The sequence below is a fragment of the Babylonia areolata genome, chromosome 5 (assembly GCF_041734735.1).
Source record: "Babylonia areolata isolate BAREFJ2019XMU chromosome 5, ASM4173473v1, whole genome shotgun sequence".
Taxonomy (NCBI): domain Eukaryota; kingdom Metazoa; phylum Mollusca; class Gastropoda; order Neogastropoda; family Buccinidae; genus Babylonia; species Babylonia areolata.
In genome coordinates, this window is record NC_134880.1 from 49,423,037 (window position 1) to 49,443,057 (window position 20,021).

Sequence of the window (20,021 nt, forward strand, 5' to 3'; positions counted from 1 at the left end):
CTGACGGACAGAGACAAAGGGAGAGGGAGGGAGACAGGGAAAGACATAAAGAAAGTTCGCCGTCCAGACACCCACGTGTGCCACACTGGGGATTCCCAAACAACTCTCACCCACAGTAGCAAGCTCACACTGTGTTCCATTCATATTACTTCTCTAACACGTGGGTAAGAAGACAAGAACAACTGATAACAACAGGCCCGCAATAAACACGGCACCGCCATGTCTGTCCACTGTCCAATGCATGCAGGAGGGCACTGGGAAGAGTGACAGACGTTGACATGTCAGCTTCACTCCACCTAGAGGAGAGCAATTGTAACTGCCTTGCAAAAGTAAAGAAACAAGCGGCAATAACTAGAGAACCATAAACAATCATTGCGGTGCAGTATACGTGACACTTTCAGTGTCAAGGAGGCGTTAAAGTGTGCAGACTGAGCCATAACGTTACACCACATCTACTTAAAAGAAAAGGGGGGGATGGTGGTTGGGGGGGGGGGGGGTGTAGGGGGAGGGGGCGGAGAGGGGTTGGGCTAGTGTAGATTCCTTACCTTCATGCCATAAACACATCTCGTCTTTGAGAGTCTACCCTTGGTTTGTAAATAACCACACAGACACACACATTAAATAGATAAATAAGTAAATTATATATGAAATAAATAAACACACAAATAAGCTGGGGTTTTCTTTTTTAATGAATGAATTATGCTGTTCTAACAAATTATAATTTTCAGTCTGACGAAGAAATTAAAAAAAAAATCATTTATAATTATATAAAGAAATAGCTGAATGACAGAAAGAAAAAATAATTATACACGTCTGTCTATATAGGGTCTTTTCACGGAAATGTTTGAACCATTTTTAGAATGAAATATTGGTTCCACTATAATTCACTAAAACAAAAAATAATTAAAATAAAAAGGTAACTCTGTTATTCTTTTAACAAGTCTTTCTGCACAATTTTGCGTACACTTAAAAACTATGTGAAAAAATAGCAACAAACAACACACATATGGATACAAAACGCATTAAATTGACTTCCTTCAAACATTTCAGGACAATTTTGTGAACTTTCTTCGGACATTATTATTATTATTATTATCAATATAAAAAAAAATATATATATATATAATTTTATTGGGAACGTGTACATTGTGACATAGAATCAAGAGGTCTCTGCGAAATCCGTTGATAATGGCAATCATTATACAAAAAAGTCAAGAAATGAAAGAAAAAAAAGCTTTATCGTTGTACAACTCCAACCCAGTTTGACCACACGACGGAAATCAGGTCTTTCAAGTAATGATAACAAGTATCTACTTGTCTCATGAGACTGTTGTATTGTTCTCTGGTGTTTCGAAGTGAGTGTTATTGTTGTTGTTTTGTGTAAGACTTCTTTTTCATTGTCCTTTGCGCGCGCGCGTGTGTGTGTGTGTGTACGTGTGTTTCTGTGCATGTCTGTGTGTGTGTTTCTGCTGTTGTTATTTTTGGTGTTGATATTGGTAGATCCACACAGGGGATCACTTCTTTCTCGTTGTCTCGTTGGCAAGAGGGGGTAAGGTGTGGTGGGTTTGGTCATTGAAAGCAGTCCATTGACAACCTACTAAACACATGTGGTCACCACTGCTCTAAAGAGAGGATCCATCCCAAATGGCCCTAACCCCTCCACCCCCCAACTTACACCCCCTTCCACAATCTTTTTCAATTGCTGTTAACCACCACTGACCTAGAAACAGGACTGCATCCATCTATTTTTAGACCATTGGTGGTCAAATGGCAGCAGCTTTGCAACGACCACCTTTATCTGGACAAGACATTCACACTGACCAGAGCTTTGGAAAGTGGTTCACCAGTAGTGGCTTGTGTTTCATGTTCCTCAAGTTCTTGGAGACTTGCTTGGCTGAGGTACACTACAGACTAAATGTATGTTGTGGTGACCATCTCTGGACATCTGAATCATTCTTAAGTGCAGCTGTTGTGACGATCTTGTATTCTTTTTTCTTCAGATTTTTTAAAGTATATAATGATTTCACAGTAAATGTACTTTTCCTCTTTGACTTGGATGCTTCTAGTAGAAGGAGCAGTAGTTGGAGTAGTAGTGAAAGCACTTCTGTGTGAGTTATCCCTTCACCTTTGGACAAATCCGAGGTCTGTGTTCACTGCTTTGCCGTTAGTTCATCTTGTGCCATGTTCAGGACATCTATAGAGGTAAGGTTGTTGCTGTTGATTGTGTGTGTGTGCGTGTGTGCACGTGTGTTTCTGTGTGTGTGTCTGTGTGTGTGTGTTTCTGCTGTTGTTATTTTTGGTGTTGGTGTTTGTACATCACTTCTTTCTCGTTGTTTCGTTGGCAAGAGGGGGTAAGGTGTGGTGGGTTTGGTCATTGAAAGCAGTCCATTGACAACCTACTAAACACATGTGGTCACCACTGCTCTAAAGAGTGGATCCATCCCAAATGGCCCTAACCCCTCCACCCCCCCACTTACACCCCCTTCCACAATCTTTTTCAATTGCTGTTAACCACCACTGACCTAGAAACAGGACTCCATCCATCTATTTTTAGACCATTGGTGGTCAAATGGCAGCAGCTTTGCAACGACCACCTTTATCTGGACAAGACATTCACACTGACCAGAGCTTTGGAAAGTGGTTCACCAGTAGTGGCTTGTGTTTCATGTTCCTCAAGTTCTTGGAGACTTGCTTGGCTGAGGTACACTACAGACTAAATGTATGTTGTGGTGACCATCTCTGGACATCTGAATCATTCTTAAGTGCTGCTGTTGTGCGATCTTGTATTCTTCTTTCTTCAGATTTTTTTTTAAAGTATATAATGATTTCACAGTAAATGTACGTTTCCTCTTTGACTTGGATGCTTCTAGTAGAAGGAGCTGTAGTCGGAGTAGTAGTGAAAGCACTTCTGTGTGAGTTATCCCATCACCTATGGACAAATCCGAGGTCTGTGTTCACTGCTTTGCCGTTAGTTCATCTTGTGCCATGTTCAGGACATGTATAGAGGTAAGTTTGTTGTTGTTGCTGTTGATTGTGTGTGTGTGCGTGTGTGTGCACGTGTGTTTCTGTGTGTGTGTGTTTCTGCTGTTGTTATTTTTGGTGTTGATGTTTGTAGATCACTTCTTTCTCGTTGTCTCGTTGGCAAGAGGGGGTAAGGTGTGATGGGTTCAGTCATTGAAAGCAGTCCATTGACAACCTACTGAACACATGTGGTCACCACTGCTCTAAAGAGTGGATCCATCCCAACTGGACCTACCCCCTCCACCTCCCTGAACCCCCCCACCCCCACCCCCTTAGACCCCCTTCCACAATCTCTTTTAATTGCTGTCAACTGCCACTGACCTAGAAACAGGACTGGATCCATCTATTTTTAGACCAGTGGTGGTCAAACGGCAGTAGCTTTGCAACGACCTCCTTTGTCAGGACAAGACATTCACACTGACCCGCAGCTTCGGAAACTGGTTCACCAGTAGTGGCTTGTGTTTCATATTCCTCAAGTTCTTGGAGACTTGCTTGGCTGAGGTACACTACAGACTAAATGTATGTTGTGGTGACCATCTCTGGACATCTGAACCATTCTTAAGTGCAGCTGTTGTGACGATCTTGTATTCTTTTTTCTTCAGATGTTTTTGAAGTATATAATGATTTCACAGTAAATGTACTTTTCTTCTTTGACTTGGATGCTTCTAGTAGAAGGAGCAGTTTTAGGAGTAGTAGTGAAATCACTTCTGTGTGAGTTATCCCTTCATCTTTGGACAAATCCGAGGTCTGTGTTCACTGCTTTGCCGTTAGTTCATCTTGGGCCATGTTCAGGACATGTATAGAGATAAGTTTATTGTTGTTGCTGTTGATTGTGTGTGTGTGCGTGTGTGTGCACGTGTGTTTCTGTGTGTGTGTCTGTGTGTGTGTGTTTCTGCTGTTGAGGAAAGAGGAGAGGGTTGTAGGATGGAAACTGTCCCGTTCTCTCAATCTCTGTCTCTCTATCTCTTTGTGTGCGTGCTTGCGTGTGTGTGTGTTTGTTTGTGTGTGCGTGTGTGTGCGTATGTGTGTGTGTGTGTGTGTGTGTTTCCCTACATTTTTAACTGCTATAACTATGATTCACATGTTCCAACTGCTCAACTTTATGCCATACGACAAAGGGAATTTTACAGAACTCAAAACAGCCAACAAATTTTTTTTAAACAGCTGAAGCCACAGCAAAGACTATAGTGGTAAAGAACACACACACACACACACACACACACACACACACACACACACACACACACACACACACAAAGGGGTGGGGTCAGATGCAGAGGGAAAGAGGGAGAGGCAGACAGGCAAGGAGAGAGATAGAAAGAGAGATAGAAGGAATGAATGACTGTTCACGCGTAGGTGAAGCATGAATCATCACAACAAACAACCAGTTTATACCAGTCTTCCCCCCACCTCCTATCCATAATTACCCACCCCAACCCACCCTACTCCCCCCACCTCCCCCCGCCCCACACGTTTCCCTCAGGTGTGAAAATATATTGTGAAATCACCCTGGTCACCTTCCTGCCAAATATTTGTCAACTGAGGATAATGGTGTAAGCCTAGTTGTAGACTGTGACGATGGGGAAAAGGTAGGTGTAGCTGAGAATGCACTGACGAGACAAGAAAATAGATTAGAAGAGAAAGCTGAGAAAGTTCATCACAGCTTTGCTTCGGGGAACTGGGTTGAGAGCAATTAAAGGAGATTGTGGAGAGGGGTGTGACAGGGGGCGAGGGGGTGGAGGGCAAGAGGGGGTAGAGTCGGATGGGTTCAGTCATTGAAAGCAGCCCCTTGACAAAGATGATAGTGGATATATCCCCTCCGGCCCTCCACCCGACCACCCCTACTTCACAATACACACACACCTCCTTCCGCAATCTCTTTCAATTGGTGTCAACCTGCCGTCACGTGTGGTCACCACTCACGTAGAAAGAGGAGTGGATCCTTCTATTCTTAGACCAGTGGTGGTCACACAAGAGCAGTTTAGTGACGATGTCCTTTGTCAAAAGTGAACAGTAGTCACTGTTTGGACAGACTGGCAAGAAAGAGAGAGACACCGTTCAATACGATATTTTCCCACCGACCCGTCCCCTCTAAACAAGTGAGACCGCTGAGGGGCCGTTTTGGTTCATTGCAAGCGGTAAAGACGATGTGGCACGGACACCCGGCAAAGAAGAGAAGATTGTAGGATGGAAACTGTTCCATTCTCTATGTCTTTACGTTTCTCTGTCCGTGTCTGTCTGTCTCTCTCTCTCTCTGCATGTGTGTGTGTGTGTGTTCTCCTACATTTTTAACTGCTATAACTATAATTCACATGCTCTGACTTTGGTAAACTTTATGCCAGAAGCGGCAGTCACGTGACGATAGGTGTGGGGTAGGGGGGTAGGGGGAGAGATGGGCAGACAAACAAATGAGGAGAGAGAGAGAGAGAGAGAGAGAGAATGAATAAATGAATGAGTGTGTGTGTGTGTGTGTGTGTGTGTGTGTGTTCCCCTACATTTTTAACTGCTATAACTATAATTCACATGCTCTGACTTTGGTAAAGTTTATGCCAGAAGCAACAGTTACGTGACGATAGGTGTGAGGTAGGGGGTTAGGGGGAGAGATGGGCAGACAAACAAATGAGTAGAGAGAGAGAGAGAGAGAGAGAGAGAGAGAGAGAGAGAATGAATAAATGAATGAATGAGTATATACATACACAATGAAGAGAGAGAGAGAGAGAGAGAGAGAGAGAGAGAATGAATGAATGAATGAATGAATGAGCACGTACATACACAATGAAGCGAGAGAGAGAGAGAGAGAGAGAGAGAATGAATGAATGAGTATATACATACACAATGAAGTGAGAGAGAGAGAGAGAGAGAGAGAGAGAGAGAGAGAGAGAGAGAGAATGAATGAATGAATGAGTATATACATACACGATGAAGAGAGAAAGTGTGTCTGTCTGACGGACAGAGACAAAGGGAGAGGGAGGGAGACAGGGAAAGACATAAAGAAAGTTCGCCGTCCAGACACCCACGTGTGCCACACTGGGGATTCCCAAACAACTCTCACCCACAGTAGCAAGCTCACACTGTGTTCCATTCATATTACTTCTCTAACACGTGGGTAAGAAGACAAGAACAACTGATAACAACAGGCCCGCAATAAACACGGCACCGCCATGTCTGTCCACTGTCCAATGCATGCAGGAGGGCACTGGGAAGAGTGACAGACGTTGACATGTCAGCTTCACTCCACCTAGAGGAGAGCAATTGTAACTGCCTTGCAAAAGTAAAGAAACAAGCGGCAATGACTAGAGAACCATAAACAATCATTGCGGTGTAGTATACGTGACACTTTCAGTGTCAAGGAGGCGTTAAAGTGTGCAGACTGAGCCATAACGTTACACCACATCTACTTAAAAGAAAAGGGGGGGATGGTGGTTGGGGGGAGGGTGCAGAGAGGGGTTGGGCTAGTGTAGATTCCTTACCTTCATGCCATAAACACATCTCGTCTTTGAGAGTCTACCCTTGGTTTGTAAATAACCACACAGACACACACATTAAATAGATAAATAAGTAAATTATATATGAAATAAATAAACACACAAATAAGCTGGGGTTTTCTTTTTTAATGAATGAATTATGCTGTTCTAACAAATTATAATTTTCAGTCTGACGAAGAAATTAAAAAAAAAATCATTTATAATTATATAAAGAAATAGCTGAATGACAGAAAGAAAAAATAATTATACACGTCTGTCTATATAGGGTCTTTTCACGGAAATGTTTGAACCATTTTTAGAATGAAATATTGGTTCCACTATAATTCACTAAAACAAAAAATAATTAAAATAAAAAGGTAACTCTGTTATTCTTTTAACAAGTCTTTCTGCACAATTTTGCGTACACTTAAAAACTATGTGAAAAAATAGCAACAAACAACACACATATGGATACAAAACGCATTAAATTGACTTCCTTCAAACATTTCAGGACAATTTTGTGAACTTTCTTCGGACATTATTATTATTATTATTATCAATATAAAAAAAAATATATATATATATAATTTTATTGGGAACGTGTACATTGTGACATAGAATCAAGAGGTCTCTGCGAAATCCGTTGATAATGGCAATCATTATACAAAAAAGTCAAGAAATGAAAGAAAAAAAAGCTTTATCGTTGTACAACTCCAACCCAGTTTGACCACACGACGGAAATCAGGTCTTTCAAGTAATGATAACAAGTATCTACTTGTCTCATGAGACTGTTGTATTGTTCTCTGGTGTTTCGAAGTGAGTGTTATTGTTGTTGTTTTGTGTAAGACTTCTTTTTCATTGTCCTTTGCGCACGCGTGTGTGTGTGTGTGTACGTGTGTTTCTGTGCATGTCTGTGTGTGTGTTTCTGCTGTTGTTATTTTTGGTGTTGATATTGGTAGATCCACACAGGGGATCACTTCTTTCTCGTTGTCTCGTTGGCAAGAGGGGGTAAGGTGTGGTGGGTTTGGTCATTGAAAGCAGTCCATTGACAACCTACTAAACACATGTGGTCACCACTGCTCTAAAGAGTGGATCCATCCCAAATGGCCCTAACCCCTCCACCCCCCCACTTACACCCCCTTCCACAATCTCTTTCAATTGCTGTTAACCACCACTGACCTAGAAACAGGACTGCATCCATCTATTTTTAGGCCATTGGTGGTCAAATGGCAGCAGCTTTGCAACGACCACCTTTATCTGGACAAGACATTCACACTGACCAGAGCTTTGGAAAGTGGTTCACCAGTAGTGGCTTGTGTTTCATGTTCCTCAAGTTCTTGGAGACTTGCTTGGCTGAGGTACACTACAGACTAAATGTATGTTGTGGTGACCATCTCTGGACATCTGAATCATTCTTAAGTGCAGCTGTTGTGACGATCTTGTATTCTTTTTTCTTCAGATTTTTTAAAGTATATAATGATTTCACAGTAAATGTACTTTTCCTCTTTGACTTGGATGCTTCTAGTAGAAGGAGCAGTAGTTGGAGTAGTAGTGAAAGCACTTCTGTGTGAGTTATCCCTTCACCTTTGGACAAATCCGAGGTCTGTGTTCACTGCTTTGCCGTTAGTTCATCTTGTGCCATGTTCAGGACATCTATAGAGGTAAGGTTGTTGCTGTTGATTGTGTGTGTGTGCGTGTGTGCACGTGTGTTTCTGTGTGTGTGTCTGTGTGTGTGTGTTTCTGCTGTTGTTATTTTTGGTGTTGATGTTTGTACATCAGTTCTTTCTCGTTGTTTCGTTGGCAAGAGGGGGTAAGGTGTGGTGGGTTTGGTCATTGAAAGCAGTCCATTGACAACCTACTAAACACATGTGGTCACCACTGCTCTAAAGAGTGGATCCATCCCAAATGGCCCTAACCCCTCCACCCCCCTACTTACACCCCCTTCCACAATCTTTTTCAATTGCTGTTAACCACCACTGACCTAGAAACAGGACTGCATCCATCTATTTTTAGACCATTGGTGGTCAAATGGCAGCAGCTTTGCAACGACCACCTTTATCTGGACAAGACATTCACACTGACCAGAGCTTTGGAAAGTGGTTCACCAGTAGTGGCTTGTGTTTCATGTTCCTCAAGTTCTTGGAGACTTGCTTGGCTGAGGTACACTACAGACTAAATGTATGTTGTGGTGACCATCTCTGGACATCTGAATCATTCTTAAGTGCAGCTGTTGTGACGATCTTGTATTCTTTTTTCTTCAGATTTTTTAAAGTATATAATGATTTCACAGTAAATGTACTTTTCCTCTTTGACTTGGATGCTTCTAGTAGAAGGAGCAGTAGTTGGAGTAGTAGTGAAAGCACTTCTGTGTGAGTTATCCCTTCACCTTTGGACAAATCCGAGGTCTGTGTTCACTGCTTTGCCGTTAGTTCATCTTGTGCCATGTTCAGGACATCTATAGAGGTAAGGTTGTTGCTGTTGATTGTGTGTGTGTGCGTGTGTGCACGTGTGTTTCTGTGTGTGTGTCTGTGTGTGTGTGTTTCTGCTGTTGTTATTTTTGGTGTTGATGTTTGTACATCAGTTCTTTCTCGTTGTTTCGTTGGCAAGAGGGGGTAAGGTGTGGTGGGTTTGGTCATTGAAAGCAGTCCATTGACAACCTACTAAACACATGTGGTCACCACTGCTCTAAAGAGTGGATCCATCCCAAATGGCCCTAACCCCTCCACCCCCCCACTTACACCCCCTTCCACAATCTTTTTCAATTGCTGTTAACCACCACTGACCTAGAAACAGGACTCCATCCATCTATTTTTAGACCATTGGTGGTCAAATGGCAGCAGCTTTGCAACGACCACCTTTATCTGGACAAGACATTCACACTGACCAGAGCTTTGGAAAGTGGTTCACCAGTAGTGGCTTGTGTTTCATGTTCCTCAAGTTCTTGGAGACTTGCTTGGCTGAGGTACACTACAGACTAAATGTATGTTGTGGTGACCATCTCTGGACATCTGAATCATTCTTAAGTGCTGCTGTTGTGCGATCTTGTATTCTTCTTTCTTCAGATTTTTTTTAAAAGTATATAATGATTTCACAGTAAATGTACGTTTCCTCTTTGACTTGGATGCTTCTCGTAGAAGGAGCTGTAGTCGGAGTAGTAGTGAAAGCACTTCTGTGTGAGTTATCCCATCACCTATGGACAAATCCGAGGTCTGTGTTCACTGCTTTGCCGTTAGTTCATCTTGTGCCATGTTCAGGACATGTATAGAGGTAAGTTTGTTGTTGTTGCTGTTGATTGTGTGTGTGTGCGTGTGTGTGCACGTGTGTTTCTGTGTGTGTGTGTTTCTGCTGTTGTTATTTTTGGTGTTGATGTTTGTAGATCACTTCTTTCTCGTTGTCTCGTTGGCAAGAGGGGGTAAGGTGTGATGGGTTCAGTCATTGAAAGCAGTCCATTGACAACCTACTGAACACATGTGGTCACCACTGCTCTAAAGAGTGGATCCATCCCAACTGGACCTACCCCCTCCACCTCCCTGAACCCCCCCACCCCCACCCCCTTAGACCCCCTTCCACAATCTCTTTTAATTGCTGTCAACTGCCACTGACCTAGAAACAGGACTGGATCCATCTATTTTTAGACCAGTGGTGGTCAAACGGCAGTAGCTTTGCAACGACCTCCTTTGTCAGGACAAGACATTCACACTGACCCGCAGCTTCGGAAACTGGTTCACCAGTAGTGGCTTGTGTTTCATATTCCTCAAGTTCTTGGAGACTTGCTTGGCTGAGGTACACTACAGACTAAATGTATGTTGTGGTGACCATCTCTGGACATCTGAACCATTCTTAAGTGCAGCTGTTGTGACGATCTTGTATTCTTTTTTCTTCAGATGTTTTTGAAGTATATAATGATTTCACAGTAAATGTACTTTTCTTCTTTGACTTGGATGCTTCTAGTAGAAGGAGCAGTTTTAGGAGTAGTAGTGAAATCACTTCTGTGTGAGTTATCCCTTCATCTTTGGACAAATCCGAGGTCTGTGTTCACTGCTTTGCCGTTAGTTCATCTTGGGCCATGTTCAGGACATGTATAGAGATAAGTTTATTGTTGTTGCTGTTGATTGTGTGTGTGTGCGTGTGTGTGCACGTGTGTTTCTGTGTGTGTGTCTGTGTGTGTGTGTTTCTGCTGTTGAGGAAAGAGGAGAGGGTTGTAGGATGGAAACTGTCCCGTTCTCTCAATCTCTGTCTCTCTATCTCTTTGTGTGCGTGCTTGCGTGTGTGTGTGTTTGTTTGTGTGTGCGTGTGTGTGCGTATGTGTGTGTGTGTGTTTCCCTACATTTTTAACTGCTATAACTATGATTCACATGTTCCAACTGCTCAACTTTATGTCATACGACAAAGGGAATTTTACAGAACTCAAAACAGCCAACAAATTTTTTTTAAACAGCTGAAGCCACAGCAAAGACTATAGTGGTAAAGAACACACACACACACACACACACACACACACACACACACACAAAGGGGTGGGGTCAGATGCAGAGGGAAAGAGGGAGAGGCAGACAGGCAAGGAGAGAGATAGAAAGAGAGATAGAAGGAATGAATGACTGTTCACGCGTAGGTGAAGCATGAATCATCACAACAAACAACCAGTTTATACCAGTCTTCCCCCCACCTCCTATCCATAATTACCCACCCCAACCCACCCTACTCCCCCCCCCTCCCTCCGCCCCACACGTTTCCCTCAGGTGTGAAAATATATTGTGAAATCACCCTGGTCACCTTCCTGCCAAATATTTGTCAACTGAGGATAATGGTGTAAGCCTAGTTGTAGACTGTGACGATGGGGAAAAGGTAGGTGTAGCTGAGAATGCACTGACGAGACAAGAAAATAGATTAGAAGAGAAAGCTGAGAAAGTTCATCACAGCTTTGCTTCGGGGAACTGGGTTGAGAGCAATTAAAGGAGATTGTGGAGAGGGGTGTGACAGGGGGCGAGGGGGTGGAGGGCAAGAGGGGGTAGAGTCGGATGGGTTCAGTCATTGAAAGCAGCCCCTTGACAAAGATGATAGTGGATATATCCCCTCCGGCCCTCCACCCGACCACCCCTACTTCACAATACACACACACCTCCTTCCGCAATCTCTTTCAATTGGTGTCAACCTGCCGTCACGTGTGGTCACCACTCACGTAGAAAGAGGAGTGGATCCTTCTATTCTTAGACCAGTGGTGGTCACACAAGAGCAGTTTAGTGACGATGTCCTTTGTCAAAAGTGAACAGTAGTCACTGTTTGGACAGACTGGCAAGAAAGAGAGAGACACCGTTCAATACGATATTTTCCCACCGACCCGTCCCCTCTAAACAAGTGAGACCGCTGAGGGGCCGTTTTGGTTCATTGCAAGCGGTAAAGACGATGTGGCACGGACACCCGGCAAAGAAGAGAAGATTGTAGGATGGAAACTGTTCCATTCTCTATGTCTTTACGTTTCTCTGTCCGTGTCTGTCTGTCTCTCTCTCTCTCTGCATGTGTGTGTGTGTGTGTTCTCCTACATTTTTAACTGCTATAACTATAATTCACATGCTCTGACTTTGGTAAACTTTATGCCAGAAGCGGCAGTCACGTGACGATAGGTGTGGGGTAGGGGGGTAGGGGGAGAGATGGGCAGACAAACAAATGAGGAGAGAGAGAGAGAGAGAGAGAGAGAATGAATAAATGAATGAGTGTGTGTGTGTGTGTGTGTGTGTGTGTTCCCCTACATTTTTAACTGCTATAACTATAATTCACATGCTCTGACTTTGGTAAAGTTTATGCCAGAAGCAACAGTTACGTGACGATAGGTGTGAGGTAGGGGGTTAGGGGGAGAGATGGGCAGACAAACAAATGAGTAGAGAGAGAGAGAGAGAGAGAGAGAGAATGAATAAATGAATGAATGAGTATATACATACACAATGAAGAGAGAGAGAGAGAGAGAGAGAGAGAGAGAGAGAATGAATGAATGAATGAATGAATGAATGAGCACGTACATACACAATGAAGCGAGAGAGAGAGAGAGAGAGAGAGAGAGAGAGAGAGAATGAATGAATGAGTATATACATACACAATGAAGTGAGAGAGAGAGAGAGAGAGAGAGAGAGAGAGAGAGAGAGAGAGAATGAATGAATGAGTATATACATACACGATGAAGAGAGAAAGTGTGTCTGTCTGACGGACAGAGACAAAGGGAGAGGGAGGGAGACAGGGAAAGACATAAAGAAAGTTCGCCGTCCAGACACCCACGTGTGCCACACTGGGGATTCCCAAACAACTCTCACCCACAGTAGCAAGCTCACACTGTGTTCCATTCATATTACTTCTCTAACACGTGGGTAAGAAGACAAGAACAACTGATAACAACAGGCCCGCAATAAACACGGCACCGCCATGTCTGTCCACTGTCCAATGCATGCAGGAGGGCACTGGGAAGAGTGACAGACGTTGACATGTCAGCTTCACTCCACCTAGAGGAGAGCAATTGTAACTGCCTTGCAAAAGTAAAGAAACAAGCGGCAATGACTAGAGAACCATAAACAATCATTGCGGTGCAGTATATGTGACACTTTCAGTGTCAAGGAGGCGTTAAAGTGTGCAGACTGAGCCATAACGTTACACCACATCTACTTAAAAGAAAAGGGGGGGATGGTGGTTGGGGGGGGGGGGGGTGTAGGGGGAGGGGGCGGAGAGGGGTTGGGCTAGTGTAGATTCCTTACCTTCATGCCATAAACACATCTCGTCTTTGAGAGTCTACCCTTGGTTTGTAAATAACCACACAGACACACACATTAAATAGATAAATAAGTAAATCATATATGAAATAAATAAACACACAAATAAGCTGGGGTTTTCTTTTTTAATGAATGAATTATGCTGTTCTAACAAATTATAATTTTCAGTCTGACGAAGAAATTAAAAAAAAATCATTTATAATTATATAAAGAAATAGCTGAATGACAGAAAGAAAAAATAATTATACACGTCTGTCTATATAGGGTCTTTTCACGGAAATGTTTGAACCATTTTTAGAATGAAATATTGGTTCCACTATAATTCACTAAAACAAAAAATAATTAAAATAAAAAGGTAACTCTGTTATTCTTTTAACAAGTCTTTCTGCACAATTTTGCGTACACTTAAAAACTATGTGAAAAAATAGCAACAAACAACACACATATGGATACAAAACGCATTAAATTGACTTCCTTCAAACATTTCAGGACAATTTTGTGAACTTTCTTCGGACATTATTATTATTATTATTATCAATATAAAAAAAAAATATATATATATATATAATTTTATTGGGAACGTGTACATTGTGACATAGAATCAAGAGGTCTCTGCGAAATCCGTTGATAATGGCAATCATTATACAAAAAAGTCAAGAAATGAAAGAAAAAAAAGCTTTATCGTTGTACAACTCCAACCCAGTTTGACCACACGACGGAAATCAGGTCTTTCAAGTAATGATAACAAGTATCTGCTTGTCTCATGAGACTGTTGTATTGTTCTCTGGTGTTTCGAAGTGAGTGTTATTGTTGTTGTTTTGTGTAAGACTTCTTTTTCATTGTCCTTTGCGCGCGCGTGTGTGTGTGTGTGTACGTGTGTTTCTGTGCATGTCTGTGTGTGTGTTTCTGCTGTTGTTATTTTTGGTGTTGATGTTGGTAGATCCACACAGGGGATCACTTCTTTCTCGTTGTCTCGTTGGCAAGAGGGGGTAAGGTGTGGTGGGTTTGGTCATTGAAAGCAGTCCATTGACAACCTACTAAACACATGTGGTCACCACTGCTCTAAAGAGAGGATCCATCCCAAATGGCCCTAACCCCTCCACCCCCCAACTTACACCCCCTTCCACAATCTTTTTCAATTGCTGTTAACCACCACTGACCTAGAAACAGGACTGCATCCATCTATTTTTAGACCATTGGTGGTCAAATGGCAGCAGCTTTGCAACGACCACCTTTATCTGGACAAGACATTCACACTGACCAGAGCTTTGGAAAGTGGTTCACCAGTAGTGGCTTGTGTTTCATGTTCCTCAAGTTCTTGGAGACTTGCTTGGCTGAGGTACACTACAGACTAAATGTATGTTGTGGTGACCATCTCTGGACATCTGAATCATTCTTAAGTGCAGCTGTTGTGACGATCTTGTATTCTTTTTTTCTTCAGATTTTTTAAAGTATATAATGATTTCACAGTAAATGTACTTTTCCTCTTTGACTTGGATGCTTCTAGTAGAAGGAGCAGTAGTTGGAGTAGTAGTGAAAGCACTTCTGTGTGAGTTATCCCTTCACCTTTGGACAAATCCGAGGTCTGTGTTCACTGCTTTGCCGTTAGTTCATCTTGTGCCATGTTCAGGACATCTATAGAGGTAAGGTTGTTGCTGTTGATTGTGTGTGTGTGCGTGTGTGCACGTGTGTTTCTGTGTGTGTGTCTGTGTGTGTGTGTTTCTGCTGTTGTTATTTTTGGTGTTGATGTTTGTACATCAGTTCTTTCTCGTTGTTTCGTTGGCAAGAGGGGGTAAGGTGTGGTGGGTTTGGTCATTGAAAGCAGTCCATTGACAACCTACTAAACACATGTGGTCACCACTGCTCTAAAGAGTGGATCCATCCCAAATGGCCCTAACCCCTCCACCCCCCCACTTACACCCCCTTCCACAATCTTTTTCAATTGCTGTTAACCACCACTGACCTAGAAACAGGACTCCATCCATCTATTTTTAGACCATTGGTGGTCAAATGGCAGCAGCTTTGCAACGACCACCTTTATCTGGACAAGACATTCACACTGACCAGAGCTTTGGAAAGTGGTTCACCAGTAGTGGCTTGTGTTTCATGTTCCTCAAGTTCTTGGAGACTTGCTTGGCTGAGGTACACTACAGACTAAATGTATGTTGTGGTGACCATCTCTGGACATCTGAATCATTCTTAAGTGCTGCTGTTGTGCGATCTTGTATTCTTCTTTCTTCAGATTTTTTTTAAAAGTATATAATGATTTCACAGTAAATGTACGTTTCCTCTTTGACTTGGATGCTTCTCGTAGAAGGAGCTGTAGTCGGAGTAGTAGTGAAAGCACTTCTGTGTGAGTTATCCCATCACCTATGGACAAATCCGAGGTCTGTGTTCACTGCTTTGCCGTTAGTTCATCTTGTGCCATGTTCAGGACATGTATAGAGGTAAGTTTGTTGTTGTTGCTGTTGATTGTGTGTGTGTGCGTGTGTGTGCACGTGTGTTTCTGTGTGTGTGTGTTTCTGCTGTTGTTATTTTTGGTGTTGATGTTTGTAGATCACTTCTTTCTCGTTGTCTCGTTGGCAAGAGGGGGTAAGGTGTGATGGGTTCAGTCATTGAAAGCAGTCCATTGACAACCTACTGAACACATGTGGTCACCACTGCTCTAAAGAGTGGATCCATCCCAACTGGACCTACCCCCTCCACCTCCCTGAACCCCCCCACCCCCACCCCCTTAGACCCCCTTCCACAATCTCTTTTAATTGCTGTCAACTGCCACTGACCTAGAAACAGGACTGGATCCATCTATTTTTAGACCAGTGGTGGTCAAACGGCAGTAGCTTTGCAACGACCTCCTTTGTCAGGACAAGACATTCACACTGACCCGCAGCTTCGGAAACTGGTTCACCAGTAGTGGCTTGTGTTTCATATTCCTCAAGTTCTTGGAGACTTGCTTGGCTGAGGTACACTACAGACTAAATGTATGTTGTGGTGACCATCTCTGGACATCTGAACCATTCTTAAGTGCAGCTGTTGTGACGATCTTGTATTCTTTTTTCTTCAGATGTTTTTGAAGTATATAATGATTTCACAGTAAATGTACTTTTCTTCTTTGACTTGGATGCTTCTAGTAGAAGGAGCAGTTTTAGGAGTAGTAGTGAAATCACTTCTGTGTGAGTTATCCCTTCATCTTTGGACAAATCCGAGGTCTGTGTTCACTGCTTTGCCGTTAGTTCATCTTGGGCCATGTTCAGGACATGTATAGAGATAAGTTTATTGTTGTTGCTGTTGATTGTGTGTGTGTGCGTGTGTGTGCACGTGTGTTTCTGTGTGTGTGTCTGTGTGTGTGTGTTTCTGCTGTTGAGGAAAGAGGAGAGGGTTGTAGGATGGAAACTGTCCCGTTCTCTCAATCTCTGTCTCTCTATCTCTTTGTGTGCGTGCTTGCGTGTGTGTGTGTTTGTTTGTGTGTGCGTGTGTGTGCGTATGTGTGTGTGTGTGTGTGTGTGTTTCCCTACATTTTTAACTGCTATAACTATGATTCACATGTTCCAACTGCTCAACTTTATGCCATACGACAAAGGGAATTTTACAGAACTCAAAACAGCCAACAAATTTTTTTTAAACAGCTGAAGCCACAGCAAAGACTATAGTGGTAAAGAACACACACACACACACACACACACACACACACACACACACACACACACACACACACACACACACACAAAGGGGTGGGGTCAGATGCAGAGGGAAAGAGGGAGAGGCAGACAGGCAAGGAGAGAGATAGAAAGAGAGATAGAAGGAATGAATGACTGTTCACGCGTAGGTGAAGCATGAATCATCACAACAAACAACCAGTTTATACCAGTCTTCCCCCCACCTCCTATCCATAATTACCCACCCCAACCCACCCTACTCCCCCCACCTCCCCCCGCCCCACACGTTTCCCTCAGGTGTGAAAATATATTGTGAAATCACCCTGGTCACCTTCCTGCCAAATATTTGTCAACTGAGGATAATGGTGTAAGCCTAGTTGTAGACTGTGACGATGGGGAAAAGGTAGGTGTAGCTGAGAATGCACTGACGAGACAAGAAAATAGATTAGAAGAGAAAGCTGAGAAAGTTCATCACAGCTTTGCTTCGGGGAACTGGGTTGAGAGCAATTAAAGGAGATTGTGGAGAGGGGTGTGACAGGGGGCGAGGGGGTGGAGGGCAAGAGGGGGTAGAGTCGGATGGGTTCAGTCATTGAAAGCAGCCCCTTGACAAAGATGATAGTGGATATATCCCCTCCGGCCCTCCACCCGACCACCCCTACTTCACAATACACACACACCTCCTTCCGCAATCTCTTTCAATTGGTGTCAACCTGCCGTCACGTGTGGTCACCACTCACGTAGAAAGAGGAGTGGATCCTTCTATTCTTAGACCAGTGGTGGTCACACAAGAGCAGTTTAGTGACGATGTCCTTTGTCAAAAGTGAACAGTAGTCACTGTTTGGACAGACTGGCAAGAAAGAGAGAGACACCGTTCAATACGATATTTTCCCACCGACCCGTCCCCTCTAAACAAGTGAGACCGCTGAGGGGCCGTTTTGGTTCATTGCAAGCGGTAAAGACGATGTGGCACAGACACCCGGCAAAGAAGAGAAGATTGTAGGATGGAAACTGTTCCATTCTCTATGTCTTTACGTTTCTCTGTCCGTGTCTGTCTGTCTCTCTCTCTCTCTGCATGTGTGTGTGTGTGTGTGTGTGTTCTCCTACATTTTTAACTGCTATAACTATAATTCACATGCTCTGACTTTGGTAAACTTTATGCCAGAAGCGGCAGTCACGTGACGATAGGTGTGGGGTAGGGGGGTAGGGGGAGAGATGGGCAGACAAACAAATGAGGAGAGAGAGAGAGAGAGAGAGAGAGAGAGAGAGAGAGAGAGAGAGAGAGAGAGAGAGAATGAATAAATGAATGAGTGTGTGTGTGTGTGTGTGTGTGTGTGTGTGTGTGTGTGTTCCCCTACATTTTTAACTGCTATAACTATAATTCACATGCTCTGACTTTGGTAAAGTTTATGCCAGAAGCAACAGTTACGTGACGATAGGTGTGAGGTAGGGGGTTAGGGGGAGAGATGGGCAGACAAACAAATGAGTAGAGAGAGAGAGAGAGAGAGAGAGAGAGAGAGAGAATGAATAAATGAATGAATGAGTATATACATACACAATGAAGAGAGAGAGAGAGAGAGAGAGAGAGAGAGAGAGAGAGAATGAATGAATGAATGAATGAATGAGCACGTACATACACAATGAAGCGAGAGAGAGAATGCGAATGCGAATGTTTTATTCATAATAGGCCATAGCCCCTCATGAAGGGGGTGGTGTGAAAACATTGAATCAGTCGTACATCACATTTAACACTGAATTCAACAAACAGAATTACAATACGCGTTACTCACTACAGATAGAACGAATCTGAAACGCCTTATACAAATATATTGCAAAACGTTTGACAACATTCTCATTCACAGATGCTAATAGCAGTGCAAGTTTGAAAACAGAAGGTTGTCTGTAAAACTTTTTAGGAATTAATTGTTCTCTGAGATCATCCAAGGCAGAACAGCAAAATACAAAATGAACTTCACTTTCCCTTGCATCATTACATAATGGACACACAAGCTCACTTTCATTATGTGTTCTATAACGAAAACGATGAACAGTTATATCAGATACCCCAAATCTAAATCTTGTCATAATAATTTTTAAGTGCTTATCCATTTTCATTAACATATATGTCGGCATGCAGTGCAGTGAGTTGAAATGTCGATACAAATCAAACCTGTTACTGTCCTGAATGTGGGCACCCCACTCTTGCCATCTACAATCAATAAGTCTTTCTCGAAACATATTTAAAAATGCACTTACATTCCCAACGCCTTGGTTGATCCACGCATACCCGAAACCTAATTCGCATAATTTTACTTTTACTTTAGTTGCCCAGTTTACCTTGCCTCTAGCATCTAGGTCATATAACATTTTATATGCTTTCTTTGGTAGTCTTGTATCTTCCATTTCAATCAATTTTAACCAATATTTTATACATCTTACTGCTGAGTTTATATATATTGGATACCTACATGTTTCACCATAAACTAAGTCATTTGGCGTTTGTATCGATACATCTAAGAATTTCTTCAGGGCAAATAAGTGGACTTTTTCACAATGTATTGAAGCGTTATCTAAGCCCCATACCTCAGCACCATATTGAACAATCGTTTGTACTTGTGAATCAAAAAGTTTGATAAACACTTGGAAAGACTGATTCCCTAAATTTGACAATTTCTGCATTATACATAACATAGCATGCTTTGCTCTGCTCGCTAGATCTTTACAAGTTACTGAGAAGCTTAATCGTGTTGAAAAATATATTCCTAAGTATTTGTATACATTTACAACAGGTAGAATAACTCCATTATAAAACCATCGTTCCCTGGCTCCTAAATATCCACCTTTTCTAAACACAATTATATTACTTTTAGTCATATTTACTTTTAACTGAAGTGAGGAAGCAGCCCGATGTAAACTATTTAACTGTGTTTGAAGGCCAATAACCGTTTCAGACAACAAAACAACATCATCTGCTAAAAGTAAAATAAACAACTGTAAGAACTCTGTTGTGAATTGTGCACCATGTCTTCCATTATCGATAACCTCAGATGTCAACTCATTGATAAACAAAGAAAAAAGAATGGGACTACATACATCGCCTTGTTTCACTCCACTTGTACACTGAATATAAT